Source organism: Ptychodera flava, assembly GCF_041260155.1.
Source record: "Ptychodera flava strain L36383 chromosome 3 unlocalized genomic scaffold, AS_Pfla_20210202 Scaffold_27__1_contigs__length_13241970_pilon, whole genome shotgun sequence".
NCBI lineage: Eukaryota > Metazoa > Hemichordata > Enteropneusta > Ptychoderidae > Ptychodera > Ptychodera flava.
This window is the reverse complement of record NW_027248281.1, coordinates 7246853-7268090: the sequence shown is the minus strand read 5'-3', so window position 1 is coordinate 7268090 and position 21238 is coordinate 7246853. Positions and strand designations below refer to the sequence as shown.

Sequence of the window (21238 nt, the reverse complement as noted above, 5' to 3'; positions counted from 1 at the left end):
AATAATAGAAACCAGCATTGCAAGCGCCATTGACTCAATCCGACGTGAACTACGGCAGCCAACTACCAACACTATCCAGCCGCCCGACCTGCAAGTCCAGCCAACTGATACAGCCGTTGGTGCACTATCACCCACTTCAGTCAGTGTCGCAGGACCGACGACGCTCGCCGCTCCATCCTGCTCCGTGGTTACTCAAGCCCACCCAAGTAATCATCTCGCTAATCACGTTAATGAATATCAACCCGCCATTACAGCTGCCCCACCCGACTCGACCACCAGTGCTGGCGCTACGCACATCCGGGACTACCCTACCGATGGTGGCGCACCTCATAACAACAACCCGGGCAATATGGCTGCGCCCTACGTTCAACCCGCCCGGCGAGCTGGCCTCATAGCCGGGCCAACGGGCAAATCTTCTGCAGCAATACCCCCAGCCGACCTACTACTGCCATATGTCGACCAATCAACACTCAACGCCTTGGCTAACCTCGGTAAGTTCATCGAACTTGGTGACTTGCACCCTGATGCCCTAGCTTTCAATCCAGACAACCTCGGCGTTGCCACATTCACAGCAGAGGTTAAGCGGAAAATTATCAACAACTTTGACACCTGGCTACAGTGCTTCCTCGTCTTTCTCTCATATCGAACATTCTGCTACCCACATTTAGCGATCCCCATGGCCACCTACCTTCGTTTCCTCGCCTCCAAAGCTGCCGCCTACAAGCCGGAGGCCTGGCTCGCGTACGACAAATTCTTCCGCCTGTACGCTGCCCACTACCCAGACATGGCCAACTGGAGCAAACCAAACCCAGACCTCAATTTCCAGTACTTCCTAAACCAGCCACACCTCCTGCGTCCTTCCTGCTTCGCCTGTGGCCAACATGGTCATGTGAAGACTGACTGCCCAAACATACGCAGCAGCGACACCAACCCATTCTACTGGGAGAACCCAGCGAACAAGAAACAGTATGACCAACCTCAGGTATGTCGATCTTTCAACCGAGGCTCATGCAAGACCCTGCCAATATGGCAGGCTACACAAGTGCTCCGTGTGTAACGCGACCGACATAATGCTCTGCACCACCACCAAAGCACCAAACAAGAGACCCCCCAGCCCTTCCAAGGGAGCGACCAGCCACACAGTGACAATCGCAATGCTACAGCCGACAACGCCAATCAACCTCACTAAACTCTCAGCTGCCCTGCACGACCCGTACGAATCGCCAGATTAATTTGGGGGGCATAGCTTCTGCAGTGACGCCGCCACAACCACTGCCGAAGCCGGCTTACCTGACTGGCTCACAAAGACACTGGGCAGATGGAGGAGTGACGCGTACCAGACCTACATCAAGACACAACGGGAGACCCTCTGTGTAGTACCGAAGGTACTCGCAGCTGATTAACATTTGACGCAGGACTCTTTCTCGCTGGACAATTCCAATGATGGTATGGCCCTACACAAACTATAGAGACATGAAACACTAAGAACAATGAACATATACTATGAGACATCTCCAAGTGGCGCATGGTCACCACGGGGGAGGCTGTGTTACTGCCGCACCGCAGTCATACATGCCCGCGGTTTGGCCATAATTTGGGGGGTACTGTCATGGGTCTGCTGCGGGGGACTGGTAACACGTTGCCTGATGCACTGTACCCAGAGCCCGGTACCGCCATCCAGGCCGCCATGTCGCCCCCGCCATGGCAGTGCATTCATAACCCTGGATTTCGGCCAAACACTCGTCTCCGTGTCATTCCTTTGCGTTAATGGGTGATTATGGCTTTGCTATAATCATGGTTAACGTCTGGGAGGACACGGGGAAAAGGGTTTATATACACCTTGACGTGTGTGGGTCACCATGCGCCACCTACTACCACTGGCTGGATGCACTTGTGATGTAACCTTATCTACCAACTGCCCTCATTTACCGTTATCTAAACAATTTGCGTCACCCTCTCCACGTCATTATCCATGCGCATATCAGTGCGAGCAAAGCTATAGCTCGTCCATTTCAACTTCTGCCACGCTCAAGTTCACACCACAAAATTCCCGCCCACCCTCCGCAAAAAATAAAAAATAAATAAATAAATAAATAAATAAATAAAGCCTCGCTGCAGGCTAGCAGCGCACAATAAAAGATATTGTATGTCTATATACCGCTTGCTCTATACAATAAAGTTCCAGGGGGGTACTGTCATGGGTCTGCTGCGGGCGACCGGTAACACGTTGCCCAATGCACGGTACCCAGAGCCCCGTACCGCCATCCAGGCTGCCATGACGCCTCGTCGCCCCCGCCATGGCAGTGCATGCATAACCCCGGATTTCGGCCAAACACTTGTCTCCATGTCATTCCTTTGCGTTAAGTAACATTAATATAGTAGTGTATATACATGTAATCGCAATGAAAATTTTGAGTTAATACCTCCATTAAACAAAACACATGTACATGTACATGGAATTTCATAATTACCAGAAGCAATTTCTACAGTGTCATATTTCTAAAGGCAGATTTTTTTGTCCAAACTTTTTTTGCTTCAAAATCCTGAGTTCAAACAAATATAACCAATTTGGGTGGTTTTGAAAGGGATGAAAACTACAACAGTAAAAGTAAACTGTCACAGAGACTGATGTACAGCATGGTTGCAAATAATTCATCACAATAAAATTCTGCCACATATCATTGGCAGTTCATGCAAATTTCTGCTATAGAACCACTACAAGAGATTTGGTAGATGAAAAGAAAAGTATCTTGCCTGACAATACTTGCAAACTCTGTGTTAGAGGACATGATGGACAAAAGAGGAGATGTTAATGATTGCTAATATTACACATACCTCTACAAGTGCAGAAATGATCTTGGGCATTTGGTGTGGTGGATTCTTTAAATACTTTCCAGAAAGCATGTTCATCACACTGGGAATGCACTGTAGAAGTGTTAAAACAACATTCAATGAACAACTGTCACCATTCAAATTCATCATACCTGGAAAAAAAAGAGATAAAAAACATGAAGTAAAAGTTAAAGAGACACATCATGTGTGTTTGTGATTCTCTTCAATAAACACTACACACTGTTCCTCTAATAGCTGTGGCAATAGTATTGGAATTTTTCACAGAATCACCCCTCCCCCATTGATATGTTGGCTGTTTTTTTAAAGGTCCATTGGCTGTAACTGAATTGTGTACTATTATTTCAGCGTTTTGTTCAGTATAAAGTATATCAAAGGTAGATTCCTCTCAGCTAACCTCGAAACTGAACAACAAGCTTGTCACAAACACGTAAACAACAGGCACTGGCAATGGCAAAGTATCGTTTGGGTCCTCAAAAAGCTTTTAAAATGGCTGGATGACAAAAATAATACTTTCAACGACAGAAAAAATCTAAAAGGACTTGAATGTGTACTTTTGACAATAGTTCTGTCAAAGAAAGATCAGAAATAGTGACACTAAAATGCTATGGATTGATATGGCTTCCTTGTTAACCCTCCAATCATCCCATAATGCTGTGCGATTTTCCGAGATGGAGGAAACACAGCTTTCACCTATATAATACTTTCTTCACGTCTGTTTCATAGAGCACCCCCCCCCCCTGCTCAGTCAAAATGACCTTTTCAGTAGAAGATGAACTAAAGCAAGAAACACATGACAAAGTAGTTGACAGCATTTTCTTGAAGTAAAATAAAAAAATTACCAAATTCTGGGTATTCTTGCACCAAAACGCATATATCTCTGAAAGTTTGATGGTCACTTAATTCATGTGTGGTTTTTACATGTATCACATCATCTGAGGCTGGCGTTTGAAGATCATGTTCCGGTACATCTTCTTCACTTTCCACATTGATGTCATCACCATCATCAACTGGTTGCCATGAAATATCTGTCTGTCTGCATCTTGCCTCACTGACCTTTGGTTGACTGTTCACTGTTTCATTCGATTCATCTCCACAGACCTGATGAAACTTCTGTGTAGATCTTTACAACTGCAGCCTTTGTAACCTTACTGGCATATCTTGTTTTTCTTGTTCTCTAAATATTCTTCTTTCATCTTTTTTTCCTCTGCTTTCTGTAATGGCTTGTCTTCCAACAGTCACATTGCAGCTACCACCCTCCATCTGTTCTCTATCATTTTACACTTCTACGAATTCCTCAATGTCTTGTATTTATGTACTTTCATCTCCTTCAGTACATGTCTGGACAGTTTCATCAATTACATGTTCATCATTATCATCATCATCATCATCATCATCATCATCAAAAGTTGGTGTAGCTGGTGGCTGGCCAAGGTGTGACAGCAGCATGATGTACACAACCCTTCCAGATGACTTTATATCCCATAGGCCTCTGGCATTATATTTAAAATTAGTGGAACAGACTCTTTTTCGTACGAATCCTTTTTCCTTGGCCGATAATCTACATATATTAAATGTAATCACCATTATAGTTCATATTGGTCCTCAAGACAACTTTTATTTCATTTCTGACGTTGTCTTCTCCCCACAGCTCTTGCACACAAAGGTCAACTGTCAGCAATGGTCCACCAGACCAAGTACTTTCATTACATCTCACAACATCATCTACAAGTGGCAAAACACTTAACTTCAAATTGTAGCTCAAGGATTTCTTTTTTTCTTCCATGGGGGCTGAGTTGGGGTACTTCCGCTAAAACTACCCATTTGCCTCCTGAGGATAGTTGGCATGTTTGGCTGGCGTAAAATGGATTGCACAGCATTTTGTATACCAGGTGTCTGCAACTGCTGTAAAAGTGTATTTGGATCATGCTGACCACCTGAAGTATTCCTGGTATTTGATTCCATTTCTGTTGGAAATAGAGTGAAAGCATACAGTTTTATGGTGTCACAAGAAGTCCAAATCCTACAGTGATATTGGTTTAGTTAGCTCTATATTGCAGAAATGTGTGTTGTAACTGGTTATGCTGGGGCTGCAGTAACTATGACACTCAGCCCTGTACATGTGTTTTTGTCCGTGCTGGTGCCAGTTTAGAGATCTGGAATAATCATAAATAAAAAAAAAACCTCCTTTTTGACATAGTAAGACTTTGGAGAGAGAAATATATTTATCACCTTTATCAGTTAACTAGTACACTTTTATCATTTATACAGATGATTGCACAGGAGTACATTGCACATTGAGTGTTAAAAGTGTCTTAGCATTGACATTATTTTTGCATATTTTCAACATTGTATTACAGTTACACAGTTGCCTGTTAAAGTGCCTTCAATGTAGAAATTAAACAAGACAGACAGTTTGTTGCAGAATGAAATGTGAAATTAATACATTGATGAGTGCAATCAAGTTTGCAAATGAGCAATCAAGTCATGCACACTTCACAACTGAATCATGAGGCATGATATGCCAGCTAACGAAGCAGGATTCACTGAGACTTTGTACAAGTTCTGTGGCAGATGGGATATGTAGATGTGATCATCTGATATCGAAATATGACAACTCAGTTTCTCAAGTTTATGAGAGGCAGAATTTATCAACGGGGGCCTTATCAGCTTCAGCGACGAAGCAATATACTGAAGTACTGCTCCTCTTCCCCGCCCGTTACTCGACATACCTACACTCTACAGGCCTTTCCTCTCATTGTTCAAGGAATTCGAATATGCGACTATTTGGTGTTGTGTCTTACGCTTCATCAAGTTTGCAATATCCCTTCATGTGAAACAAAAGAACTTACTGAGAAAGTGAGAGTTGTAATCTCAAAACTGCAAAGAACTGAGTTTCTGGGTCACATGTCTTTTTTTCTCCAAGCAGTCCTCTACACCAAAAAAGCGCCCTCTTCGAAATATGATCCATCTTTGTCATCGTCACTAGCCGTCGACGCCGTGAGGTACGTAGAGTCAAAGTTAGGAGTGAGCTCCCCGGTGTGGCACTTCCGGGCCTGTAGATCGTTGCGTTAGTGTGTGTATCTCAGAGAGAGTAGCAGTGTGTGTGTGTGTGTGTGTGTGTGTGTGCGAGTGGATATACACATGCCCTGCCTCATGTAAACTTTTCAGATCAGTGTGTTTGTGCGAGTAGATATACGCATGCATATTTCGTTCCCCCTCATGTACTCTTTTCCAAGTAGCAGTGTGTGTGTGTGTGCACGAGTGGATATACGCATGCGTACTTCGTTCCCCTCATGTAAACTTTTCAGAGCAGTGTGTGTGTGTGCGAGTAGATATACGCATGCGTATTTCGTTCCCCCTCATGTACTCTTTTCCAAGTAGCAGTGTGTGTGTGTGTGCACGAGTGGATATACGCATGCGTACTTCGTTCCCCCTCATGTAAACTTTTCAGAGCAGTGTGTGTGTGTGCGAGTAGATATACGCATGCGTATTTCGTTCCCCCTCATGTAAACTTTTCCGAGTAGCAGTGTGTGTGACTGTACGTGTGTGTGTGTGTGTGTGTGCGCGCGAGTGGATATACGCATGCGTACTTCGTTCCCCTCATGTAAACTATTCAATCCTGTATGTGTGTATATGTATGTATGTATGTATGTATGTATGTATATGAGTGTGTGGGTGTGTGTGTGTATGTGCGTGCATGAGTGCATATGGGCTTATGTAATGTATATGTATGTATGTGCGTGCGTGCGTGCATGAGTGCATATGGGCTTGTGTATGTATGTATGTATGTATGTATGTATGTGCGTGCGTACGTGAGTGCATGTATGTATGTATGTATGAATGTATGTATGTATGTATGTATTTATGTATGTATGTGCGTGCGTGAGTGCATGTATGTATGTATGTATGTATGTATGAATGTATGTATGTATGCACGTACGTATGTATGTATGTATGTATGTATGCACGTACATATGCACGTATGTATGTATGTGTCTGTCTAAAATGAATCCTTGGGGAACACCGCTAGTTATAGTTTGAACATCAGAAAAAACACCAGATACATCGACCAGTTGCTTTCTGTTTGAGAGATACGACGAAAACCAGTTAACGGCAGAATCTGACAAACCAATGGCTTTTAGTTTACCAAGTAAGATCGTATGGTCGACTGTATCGAACGCTTTCTGTAAATCTAACATGACCATCCCAACATAATTGCCCTTATCCATTTCCATGCGAATGTAATCTGTTAGGACCAGAAGACAATTGTGTCTGTTGAATAAGATGTTCGGAAACCGGATTGAAACTTATACAAAAGATTTGAATCTTCAATGTACTTAGACAGTTGATCATGAACTACTTTTTCAATAACCTTTGAAATTACACTCAATATTGACACTGGTCGATAATTGCTGATATCTGTTTTACAATTCTTCTTGTGTAATGGGACTACTCTTGCTTTCTTCCAATCGTTTGGAAGTTTCCCAAATTTAAGTGACAGATTAATAATATATGAGAGTGGACAAGCAATTACATCAGCCGCATCTTTCACAAACTTGGCTGGAATACCATCCAAACCAGTAGCCTTTGATGAATTGATGTTTTGAAGAACTTTGCAAAGGTAGTCTTCACCAACAACAGAGAACTGAAAAGAATCAGTCAGAACACTCTTGTTGGTATAAAATAAGTTAATGCTAGCTATGTTAAAACGACCCATGCCAATAGGGAGTTTCTCTACAAGACTTGAAGCAATTGTCGTGAAAAAATTGTTGAATTTACTAGCTACTCTTGATTTATCGAAAATGATGGAAATGCCATCACGAAGTCCAATGGAATTGGTAGCCGCTTTTGACTTAGTTGATGAGCCCAAGTCTTTTACTGTGTTCCAAAGTTTTCTGGGGCAATTTTTTTCCTGGAGGAGCTTCCAGCTAAAATACGAATGTTTTGCCTTTTGTATCAATTGACGAGTTGAATTTCTAGCTTTTTTGAAAGCGGTATAAACACTCAAATCGTTGGACTTTTTAAACTTGGCAAACAACTAATTACATAAATACATGTACTTACGTTCTTGTGGTCTGGGTCCGGATAAGGTTGCTTGGTGCATGGATACTTGTGGTGCACCTAAGCCTGCAATTCATGGGGGGAAGATGAGGGTCTTCCCACTTAGACCATATCCGTATTGTTGAAAGAAAGCAAAATTGTGTGTAAGGTTAAAAAATTACGACAGCTTTACGAAAAAGTCAAAACATCATCTTATACTCACAGTCATGATGCAGGCAATACGCCTGTACAACTTGGCCCTCATATGTGCAGCGGTTTTGATACCATCTATGCCCTCCCCAATTTTAGTTGGATAGGTCTCCAACAAACGCACCAGGCCGTGAGGAATTTGTAGTCTGAAATGAGGACGTTTACATGTAATAAAGAGTAGCGAAGACAGAGAATACTACGGAAAGAAAATATTGTATGTTCTGTAACAGTTCAAAAACAGAAATATCTCTAGAATGTCTGTGTATTGTAAATTCCGCTGAGGCAACAAAACGAAAAAACAAGATTGTTACTCCAAACATCGACAAATTATCTAGTTATAATTACCGGGTTACAAGAATGGAACAACACACAGAGCTAGGTCAACAATCAATATTGGCCTTTCACGCGTTTGTAGTGCAGTTGATGATGCAAACGACTTGACCATGTACAAAATCATCCAAAGCCCATGGATTGCCTATTTTGCTCACGTACATTATCCTGTACTTGTACTTGCGACAGGGTTGGAGGGTGTAGATGTACCATGTCCTGTACTTGTACTTGCGACAGGGTTGGAGTGAGTAGAAGATCTATGTCCTCCTGTGGAAGCTGTTGGGCTATTTTATTGATAAAAATGTCAGTGTAAGTTAAACAACATATTTTATGATTAAAATTTTAATTGTGTTTAAAATGTTAATACCATAATAGCAATGAACACTACTGTATGAACTCAGAGAATGAATAATCTTTACATTATCTATCACTTAGAGTTCCAATATCTGGAACTTTCAACTATTTTCCTTCTGTTTTTGTTAGCTACTATAGACTATAGTCTATAGAAGCTATTGGGATGGGTATCCGTCCGGCGTCCGTCGTCAGTCTGTATGTATGTATGTATGTATGTATGTATGTATGTATGTATGTATGTCCGTTTGTGAGGCGTCCGTCCACTCAAATATCTTGAGAACCGCAGTACTTACTGATTTGATATTTGTTGTGTAGATGAAAAATATGATTTTGAGAAACTATTTTTTTTAATTTTTTGATATTGTTGAAAATAGGCAAATTAATGCCAAAAAAGGTGTTTTTGGTAAAAAATTTTCTCCTTCATAACCGCTGGTCAGACAGCTTTGATATTTGGTATACAGGTCCCTAGGGATAACCCAACTGGGATTTGTTCAAATTGTGATGAAATGTGCAAATCTGTATTTTTAAGGAATTTTTTTTGCAATTTTTGTTCAAAAATTTATTTCTTCAAAAATGCTTGTCTGACAGCTTTGATATTTGGGATAGAGGTTCCTACAAATAAAGTAAATGGTCAGAAATGTTAAAATTGTGGTGATGTATGCCTTGTATTATTTTTAAATAATGCTTTTATCCATTTGTACTTTATAATCTGTTGCTTTGTAGTCGATTTTGCTGAAGCTACCGTCTGCGCATGCGCACAATTGAAAGACAAAACTGAGCGGTGAAGAATCGAAATAGACGCCATCTTGTTTCTCGGACTTGTCCGATGTTTTACGTTTAAACGTTTCAGTGGTTATTTGAATATGTTTCATAAATGTATAGTTGACAGACATGGTACTTTTGCCGATGTCATGTATTTTTTGGTTCGTAAGGTGCCCTCGATCGACTGAACAATGATGGCCTCTATTGACGATAATCAACGGGTACGGGTACCAGCGTATCTGTTCTATTGGCGCGGCGGCAGATGTGTCATTCTTACGGTGGAAGGCAACCACTGGCCCGTAGTTAGACTCTCCACAGTCGCTGTGCCTTGTTTTGTGCGCGCCGCGATGGGCCTGCATTCGAAGGCTGTGCAGCTGTGAGCACGCGCTGCCAGACACAGCGACTGTCGGTTCTTGCAAGTATATGAATATTCATAAGGGTAGTGATGTCAAAAGAAAACATATCTAACTGGGCGGAGGGAATATATACTAGTAGCTGATAGACTTATATACGCGGTATATTTTTATTTTTCATTTTTAATCTATTTGGCTATGGTACTTGTCATTTTTGTTTTGATTGACGGATGTGTGGAGTTCTATAAAGTACCCGGATCAGGCAGAAATCCGACCGGTCGCTTGCAAGAACGTCCAGACCCTGGGATTCGCGTCGCGTCTCTGAAGGGCGCGCGCGTGTTCCAACAGGGAAGAACGCGAATCGCAGGGTCTCTGCCAGACTAGCCCGTAGTATGTTTAGGCTAATGGTTATGCTACGCTTAGTATGCGCATGCGCATTTAACAAGTTAGCCATGGTTTATTGCACAAAACGGACGCCATTTTGTTTCTCAGTCTGGGGGGAGTTTTCATGATTTTAACTTTTAAGCGAGTCTCGTCGACATGAAGTTGACATTGTTTGTACTTTTGTCGCTGTCGCGTATTTTTGGTGCGGAAGGCTCATCCGATCGACTGAAGAATTATGCCTCCGTATTGGGTACTCACCCGGGGGGGCCCGGTACCGGCGAATATTGATTTCGTTGCCGGCAAATCTGTTAGTTCTACCGGGGAAGGCATTCCACCGACCCGTTGCCGTTGTATGGAGCTGGGTCCAGAGCGAGGCCACGCGCATGTGCATATGACACTAGTTTGCCTCATGCAGTAGCCGTCCTCTCGACACAACGATAACTTTTCGATTTCTGTCGCTTATTTTGGGTAATTTCGTCAGTTTTTGTGTTGATTTTGACATCATTGTTGACTTCGATGACAGTGTGTGCTTATATGTTGATTGATTTACATAAGAAGTACGCGCATGGCATGATCGTTTCATGTGGCCAAGCACGCCGGAACAGCCATAGTAGAGTGAGTCATGAGATATGCATGTGCTGCTAATGTAAATTGATATGAGGGAACATGGGGAATGCTGACTGTGGATTAAACAGCCTATCTCATGACCCAGTTTACCGTAACGTAAAACATCAGCCAAAATCATCGTGTTTGCCATTGTCGTGTCAACAGTATTAGTCTACCATTTACTGACTATTAAAAAGGTAAGTTGTACAAATGTTTAAATCTCTGAGTGATTGTATATGTCAATGTGTTGAATTGCGCTGTTCACCGTTACAGATCTGTTGCTGTACGCGCCCGACATCGGACATGTAGCTTGAAATGCGGACAATTTAATGTTGCATGCGTGGCTGTTTTGGCAGCTTGTTCTCTGAGTCGTGAATGTCTTTTGGTATTCATTGTTCAGTTTGGAGAAGCTTGAAGTCTGCCATGCCAGTGGGCGAACTCGGCCAGTAGAGCATGCACCCAATTAGAATATATGATCTTAAATAGCGTTCTTTTTCTGAAGTCTCACCAAAGTTATTTACGAAAGCGATCTAAATGTTATGCGTAAGGTGAGCGTAGTGTTTGCAAATTTCACAGATCACAGCTCAGCGCGACGCACGTATGATGTACACATTGCGTAAAATTAAAGATGGCGGTGTATCGCGATCGTTGCAGCGAGTTTTGCAGCCTTCGTCATGGTTACACTTGAAGTGCGCTAAAAAGTCATGGGAGATATACTATGAAGCAAATTAGTACGAGTCGTCAAGCCATGAATTTTACTGAAGAATGGCATAATGTTTGCGTGAACTTTAATACGGTACGCGCGCGATCTGCGAGAAACACCGAGGCAGACCGTACATGTTTTGCAGGGTGGACGTGGGCCTCTTCGCGTTGTTTTCTGAATGTTCGTAGTAGTATTAAACCGACAAAATAACAAAAAAACTATGGTAGTAAAAAGCTTAAACTGGCATGTGCCGATAAAGTATTTAACTGTGAAGAGAATGCGTATGCAATCATATTGCTTTGTTGCGAGTGACCGACTTCTCCTGGCCGACTTCTCCCACTTGTGCACTGGCCGAGTTGGTCGCGCCGGCGCTGGCCGAGTTTCGCAACTGGCCGACTTCTCCGGTACCAATGATCATGAGGGGGGAAGCGTAAATTGTGAACGGCTCTATTCTTCTAGTGTACTAGTTATGTAATGTTTTGATATTTTGTGTTCACTATGTTTTGTTTGTCATGATTTAAGGAAGTACTTTCATGCATTAAAGTTTCATTTACCTTTGGCCTTTGACTCTACCGCGAGAGGTGTATTAAGTAACGTTTGGAATTACTTATCAGGTTTACTATGCCAAGGAAGAAGAACTGGAGAAAGTCAGCAGCTAAAAAACGGGTATGTTACAGGATTTCAATCTTCTGTTTATTTAGTTAAATATCTGTAGATACAAAAAGCAAGTACACTAGCAAATAGGACTTACAATGTAAGTGTAAGATTACCATGATTGAAAGTAATCATTGCAATTCTGTAAAATTTAGCTGCAGTAATTTCTTTACAGTATGCATGCTATTTGTAACATGGAATATCAGTAAATTCAGTTACCCCAACTTCAGCTTTTTTGCATTGTTTTTTTTTTCAGTGAACAGTGACTGTTTTTTGGTTTAGTTGATTAAACAATATTATGTGTCCCAAGTGTTGCTTTCTAGCTCTGCATTTAATTGTAATGTGTTGAATTGAAAACAGCTGGCTGTTGTGTCCCAACTCCTCTCCTACCCGTTCCATGATCAGTTTACAGTGTGAACAGATTGTAGTTTCAGTACAGTTTCTATCTTACAAAAGCCAAATCATATTTTGATGATCAAACTACCAGATTTCAGCTTGTGAAGTAGATTGTCATAAATTTTAATTTAAATATTTTTATACACTTGAATAATGAAAGAAAACAATTCAGAGCTTTGACTCTCCACTATGTAATGCAGAATATATATTGAACCATGGAAAGATTTGTTTTTACCAAAGAATCACTTCAGATAGAAATCAGAGATGTCATTGATTTAGTTGCTGGGTGAAAAAAATATGTCAGTTCGTAGATGCTGAATTTAAAGTGGTTTAATGAGTGATTTCCAAATTTTGTTTACAGACTGGCTGTGTTGAAGAAGGTACTGAAGATGATATCTCTGGTTTGGATGATGCAAGTACAAAATATCACCTATCGCAAGATGAACAGAGTGATAAATTTGTGCATTATACACAGTTAGACAACAGAAGTTCTTGCAATTTAATGAGACATAATGGCGTGTTTGACAAATATTGTGCGACTTACAATAATCATACAACAACCGGTAAAAGTGCGACTAGAGATATTTCACATCTGTCAACACAGTGTGATGTCAACATTTATGAAGCAGCTTGTGACAATATGAAATGTGAGAACATTCAAGAGTCGGCTACTGAGGCTGTACATGACAGCAATAGGCAATCTTTGAACTGGGAATGTTACACAATAAGTTTTGTTGTCCAAGCGAACAGTCATCAAGGCAGTGATTTGTTTCCCATAGAATCGCGAGGCAGACAGTGCAGTTGTAATGCATTAGTGTTTCTTTGTTCATCACAAAAGAGAGATTCATGGACATCCGAAGACCTAGATTCTATTTTACTTGTTGGTGATGATTTATACAGAAAAACTGTTAACCATCTCCGGACTAACAATAAACTTCAGTCTGAGCTGTTAATGTTTGATGAATTACCTAATGTTATACACATTAATTCTGTGCAGTATAATATTAGAAGAGGCAGACAATACTTTGGTTTGTTAGATCATATCTCAGATATTGATGTTCCAGAGTGTTTGCAATTTAAAGATGCTGTAAACAATGCCTTTAAGAATTGCAGTTCTCTGTTTTTGATGATTGGTGGCTACAGTATGGCCCTTTCAAACACCAAAGTGGCAAGTACTTCATATTTGATTCACACAGTCGTGACACGAATGGGTTTCAACACATTGATGGTGCAAGTATCATATTGTGCTTTGATTCCCAACGTAATGTAATCAACTATCTGTATTCATTATTTGATAACTTGAACTTCAATAAAATGACACCATATGAACTTCAAGAAGTTGTCATTCATGGTAATAATACTGGGTATCAAGTACAAGAACAACAGCATCAAAGGCACGAAGAACTCCTTGCTAATTACTTCAAATACCAGTCACAGCAACTATCTAAGACTGTACAGAACACAATTGACTCTGATGGGAATAATAGTATTGCCTCCATTTCAATCATCAGTAAAAAGCAAACACGCAAATACTATGAGCAAGAATACAAACAGAGAAGGAGACAGGAAACTGCATTCAAAGTTAATGAGAGACAAAGAGATAAGAAAAGAAAATTGTTAATGAGAGAAGATGAAACCTTCCATTTGAAAGAAAAACTTCAGAAACAGAGGTACAAAAAACAATGGGGACAGTATGCTGATAAAAAAGATCATGACAAGCAAATGCAGAAAACGTGTATGATAAAACTACGACAAAATCCCATAGTGCGAGAGTGTGAAAAATTAAAGTCGCAATCACACATGAGAACACTCCGACAGAATCCTCAATTCAGAGAAGTGGAAAAGTCAAAGGAAAAGGTACAAAAGAAGTTGCTGCGACAAAACCCTGCATTTCGAGAAAGAGAGAAGGCAAAACTACAATATCATGTAAAGGAACGGCGACAAAATCCAAAATTTAGAGAAGTGGAAAATTCTAAACTGCGGTTGAAAATCAAGGAACTGCGACGAAATCCAAAATTTAGAGACTGAAGTGGAAATTCTAAACTGCGGTTGAAAATCAAGGAACTGCGACAAAATCCAAATTTAGAGAAGTGGAAAAGTCTAAACTGCGGTTGAAAATCAAGGAACTGCGACGAAATCCAAAATTTAGAGACGTGGAAAATTCTAAACAGCGGTTGAAAATCAAGCAACTGCGACAAAATCCAAAATTTAGAGAAGTGGAAAAGTCTAAACTGGGGTTGAAAATCAAGGAACTGCGACAGATTCCAAAATTTAGACAGAGTGAAAAATTACAATTGAAATCACATATCAAAGTACTGAGAGAAAATCGTGCATTTAGAGAAAGAGAAAAATCAAAATCACAGTCATACATTCAGATCCTGCGAAGAAATCAACTGTATAGAAATACTGAGAAAGTAAAATGAGAGCACACATTAGTATCTTGCGAAAAAATTCAAACTTTAGAGAGACTGAGAGAAAGCAGCAACAGGCTTACAGGAAATTACAAAGACAAAATATTCACATCAGAAATATTGAGCAAGCATACAAAAATCAATTGAGGCAATGCACTGGGTTCAGAGAGAAAGAAAAATTCATAAAGAAAGAGCAAGAAGCAATAAACAATTTAGAATCAATGAAAGAAAACAAGATAGGCAACGTAAACAATGTGCCAGAAACTGTGATGTCTTCAAAGAGTCAGAACGTGTCACAAGGACGTTCAAGAGACATTCACTTTCAGAAACCATAAAACAAACCAAAAAAAGGCTAGATAAAACAAGGAAACAACAAAAGAGAAATGATTCTAATTATTACCAAACAGAATTGCACCAAAACAAACTAAAACACCATGGCCAGTCATTGAAAGAATGCATCAACATCTTTCACAAAGCAACATCACAAGGTCCAATTTATGTTTGCTCATCATGTCATCAAACCTGGTTCAGGAAATCTGTTACTCAAGCTATAAATGTAACCTTAAAATCTCCTACAGCATTGCGATGTCTAACTGGATATATTTCTGTCAATAATACAGAATGGATATGTATACATGCCATAGGTGTATATCTGCTGGTAAAGTTCCAAAATTGTCAGTGGCTAACAAAATGAGGTTTCCTGAAATACCTCCAGAGTTACACTTACATCAATTAGAGGAACGATTAATTGCCCTGAGGATTCCCTTTATGCATTTGTGCAACTTGCCCCGTGGAGGTCAAAGGTCATTGTCTGGCCCAGTGGTTAACATCCTACAGATATAACCCCTACAATAAATATACTACCTAGGATGCTGAATGACTCTGCTACCATACCTGTTAAGCTGAAACGAAAATTGTCCTACTCAAACTCTGAATTTACTGAAAATATTAGGCCAAATAAAGTGATGGGAGCATTGATATGGCTTATGCGTAACAGCACTCTGTACCAAGACTCTGGTATTCAAATTGACCAGTCATGGTTGCACAAAATCAATGATAACACAGATTCTGACACATCCCTCTTTGTTAACAAAAATACAAATACCACCGAAATAGAACCACCTATTGAATCTGAGCCCGAATCTGACAGTGAATCTGATGCCTTCAGTGAAATTGATCCTACAGATAGAACTGTTGCAAACATGGACACTTACTGGATGATGCAGATTACCGCAATCAAGTTTTCGCATTTGCCCCTTGTGAAGGCCAGAGACCTCTTAGTCTATTTGCAGATCAAGATGCAGAATATCTTGCTTTTCTGCTATATTCTGTGGACAAAGAAGAGCCATTGACAAAGAAAAACAAACCAAATGTATATTACAGTGACATATGTAAATGGGAAGTGCGTAACATTGATAGACATGTTGCCAATTCTGTACCAAATATGTTCTTTAAACTGAAAAAGTTACAGTTGAAACAAATCACTCATAAAGTACACCTTGCACTGAGGAGATGTAAAACTGAAGGCAAAACTTACAAAGTTGCAGACTTATTGAATCCTGATAAAGTATGTGAATTACTTAGACTTGATGATGGATTTTACATATTCAGAGATTTGCGAAATTCACCACCCTACTTAGAAAAAAGAAAGAAGGATGTATTTGCATGATTAGACAACTAGGTTTACCCACATGGTTTATGTCATTGTCAGCTGCTGACACTAAATGGATAGATCTCCATCGCATACTTGGCCTACTTGTGGACGGCAAGAACTATACTGATGATGAACTGAAAGCAATGGACTGGTCCACAAAGACAAGGTTACTACAAGCTGACCCTGTCACGTGTGCACGGTTCTTTGACCATAGAGTGCATGAGTTCATAAACACTGTACTGAAAATTCACATGAACCAATTGGCAAAGTCACTGATTATTTCTACAGGGTTGAATTCCAACAACGTGGCTCACCACACATTCATATGTTAATGTGGATAGAGGATGCACCAAACTATCAGCAAAATTCTCTTGAAGAAGTCACAGCTTTTATTGATAAATATGTGTCATGCTCCTCTGATGTATCAAATGAAATATCCGACCTAATTAATTTACAAACACACAAACACTCAAAAACATGCAGACAAAAAGGTAAACCCATATGTCGTTTTGGCTATCCAATGCCTCCAATGTCAGAGACAATGATTCTAACACCACTAGACGATGATGATGATCCAGAGGAACATAAGAAATATGTGGACAAATATGAAGATATTAAACAGAAGTTAGACCATATGAAAGAAGGCAAATCTATGTCATATTGTGACTTTCTGCCACAGAGTTACACATCAGTCAAGATGATTACATTAAGTGTATTCGAAGTTCCCTTCGCACTGCAACTGTATTCCTCCAGCGAAAACCGTGTGATCTACGTGTCAATGCTTACATGAAATATTTATTACCTGCCTGGGGTGCCAATCATGACCTTCAATTTGTGCTTGACCCATATGCATGTGCCATGTACATTGTATCATACATCAGCAAATCCCAAAGAGGCATGAGTGCATTACTTGAACAGGCATGCAAAGAAGCTAGAAGAGGTAACATGGAGCTCAAAGCACAAGTCAGACATATTGGAAATAAATTTCTAAATAATGTAGAAATCAGTGCACAAGAAGCTGCTTATATCATACTGCAAATGCCTCTCACTAGAGCCACAAGACAAGTTGTCTTCATTAATACATCACCTCCACATGAAAGAACATTTCTACTGAAAAGTAAAGCAGCACTTGAGAACACACCTGCTGATTCCACTGATATAGAAAGTGATAATTTAATCAAACGTTATGCTAGGAGACCTAAATCATTAGACAATTGGTGCCTTGCAGATTATGCTTCAAAACTTCAAGTTACATACCCAAAAAAAGACAACAGCGAACCATCACATGTGAATGATGACAATCCTGATATTGTAAATAATTCAGACACTGAAGACTTGGCAACAAGTGTAATACCGAATAATGACAAGATAAATATATCCCTGAGAAATGGAATTACAATACGAGAACGACAGAATCACTGTATAATACGCTCTGTCAACTATAGTAAGAAGGTTGACTATGAAAATTATTGTCGTGAAAAATTATTGTTGTACATGCCTTGGAGGGATGAAAACACTGACCTTTATGATGGATGTAATACATTTCAACAATCCTATGAAGTTAACAAGTACAAGATTGCAAAAAATGTACATAAATATGAACATTATACAGAGGAACTAGAACAGGCCAAGCAGGCGACAGGGCAACTTGATATTGATGCTTTCAACCACATTGCACCAAATGCACAACAAACTGAAAGAGAAGATTTACAAACAGGCTCTACACCCAGTGATCACTATATATACTTTGATCCTGATAAAGCAGAACATGCTACTTATGATATAGCATGCGACATAGGTTTGAATACTGCAGGTATAACCAATGATAGCACCACTTTGCCAGGGCGTATGCCTGATGAACAGTATCATAACCTTGTGAGATCTCTGAATTTAAAACAATCAGAAATATTCCATCATGTACTAAATGGATTAAGACAAGGAGGACCCATTACATATATTTATAACAGGAGGTGGGGGCACTGGTAAAAGTGTAATAGTCAAGGCACTGTATCAAGCTTTACATCGCTATCTCTGTTCAACTGCTGGGGAAAATCCAGATGATTGTCGATTATTACTCTGTGCACCTACTGGGAAAGCAGCATATAATATCAATGGAAGTACAATACATGCAGCTTTCAAAGTACCTGCAAGTCAAGGATACAAATACAAACCACTGGACAGTGATAGGCTAAATACATTACGAGCCAAATATCAAAACCTATCAGTTGTCATCATAGATGAAATCAGTATGGTTGGGAATGAGCTCTTCAACTTCATAAACCTTCGTCTGCAACAAATCAAGGGTAATAATCAAGTGTTTGGTGGTATCTCAGTAATATGTGTTGGTGATTTATTTCAACTGAAACCTGTAATGGACAACTGGATATTCAATGACTTAATTAAAGACTATGGTCCGTTAGCAACAAACCTTTGGAAGGAGTATTTCACGATGCATGAACTTACTGAAATCATGAGACAGAAGGATGATGAACATTTTGCAAAGTTATTGAATCGACTTAGAGAAGGAAACCACACTGATCAAGATATGACAGAATTGCAGCAACGTATTGTACTTCCAAATGATCATTCATACAATGAATCAGTCCCTCATTTGTACACTACTAACGAGATGGTAATAGCACATAATAATAAATTATTTCATAATGCTGTCACACACAAGATTACGGTACCTGCTTTGGATACAGTTATAGGTGATGTATCTCCACAGACAAAAACACAGATACTGAAAACAATTCCCAAAGATCCGTCCAAAACATGTGGTTTATTATCAGAGACACCAATAGCTGTTACACTCCATTATGATATTACTGCCAATATAGATGTCAATGATGGAATGACAAATGGGGCAGGTTGTACAGTGCAACAAATAGACCACAGAATGACAGGAACTTCAAACAATAGACCAAGTATAATTTGGGTTGAATTCGATGACAAAGATGTTGGGCTTCTAAGAAGACGCAAATACAAACATTTATACCAACCTGCTATTAACATAAAATGGACACCAATTTTGACATCAAACGCCAATTTCCCATTACAAGATACAATAAACATGTTTCAGTTATGAGAATCCAATTGCCACTTAGACAGTCAGCAGGTAAAACAATTCACAAATCTCAAGGGGACACTCTTAATGAAGTTGTTATTCACATGGGTCGACGAAAAATTGACCACATACACTATGTTGCAATCAGTAGAGTTCGTAAAATAACAGGACTTCACATACTTGAATTCAATGCAAATAAAATATCAATATCTGCAGCAGTGACTAATGAAATGGACAGATTACGTAGCCATGCCCAACTGAAACTTTGCTTTACGCCATTGTATGCTATTACTGATAATTACAGTAATGTAGCATTTCAAAATGCCAGATCATTACATAAACACTTTCCAGATTTACAAAGTGAACATAACTTGCGTGTAGCAGATATAATTGGTATTGCAGAATCAAGATTAACATCAAATGACACCAGTGAATCTTACAGTCTTCCAAACTATCATATATTTAGAAATGATCAACAACATGCTGATCAGCATATTAGACCTCCTCATGGCCTTGTACTGTATGTAAAAAAATCGTATAGAGTAATTCATATACAATATCATTCAACTTCTACTGTTGAATTTATCTATGGAAACATAATAACTCCACAACATGAACAACTTCAAGTTGTTATATTGTACAAATCACCAGGTTGCACCTTACAAAGATTTCAACAACAGTTTGCATCATATCTGTTGCCATACCTTAACTTCACAAAGCCCCTACTCATGATGGGTGACTTTAACTTTGACATACTCTCGACTAATACAGCTTTCCTTCATTTCATGACATCAACCTGTTACTGTAGACAATTAATAACTGAAGAAACAACAGATAACCATTCTGCTCTTGACCTCATATTCACAAACCTTACAAATGTTATTTCTGGCGTACTGGAGATTTCATGGTCTGATCACAAAACAATATATATGGCAATACCACCTGATATCACACACACAGTACCATACCATGCATGACCATGTTCAAAATGTGTATTTTTATGATGACAGGCAAATGACATCATAAAACTACCATATACAATATTTTCTCACAACTGTTGGTGACATGAAATTTCCATAGTATTGGTACTTTTTGAAAAAATTTTCCATCGACACTCAGCACATGGATGTGTACAGAACTGAATATCCCCTTGGCATTCAAAGGTAATTTATCACACTTTATTACTGTTCATTATCCCAATTCCAGGGTTTAGAAATCTAACGCTTCCATTTTACTTGTTGGACAAGTGTCGTTAACAAACTCGCAGGTCTCTCACACGTATCCAATTCCCATTGTTATAATTTTATCAGATAAGACGCTATTATATTTGCGTGAAAACGGCTCGTTTGTAATTTAGCTGCTTGTGTCTGTGACGCTCGCGGTAACAACCGACCTTTCTGAAATCAATGTAGCTCTACTACCTGCACTCACAGTGGAGTGACCTGCTGGCAGAGGTGACCT

At 39.8% G+C, this 21238-nt stretch overlaps 1 long non-coding RNA gene across 1 annotated transcript in view; it reads right to left on the bottom strand.

Moving 5' to 3' along the window:
- Positions 1 to 21238, bottom strand: part of LOC139126440 (uncharacterized) — a 178358-nt gene that overhangs the window by 33332 nt on the left and 123788 nt on the right. The gene's annotated exons all lie outside the window — the stretch shown is intronic.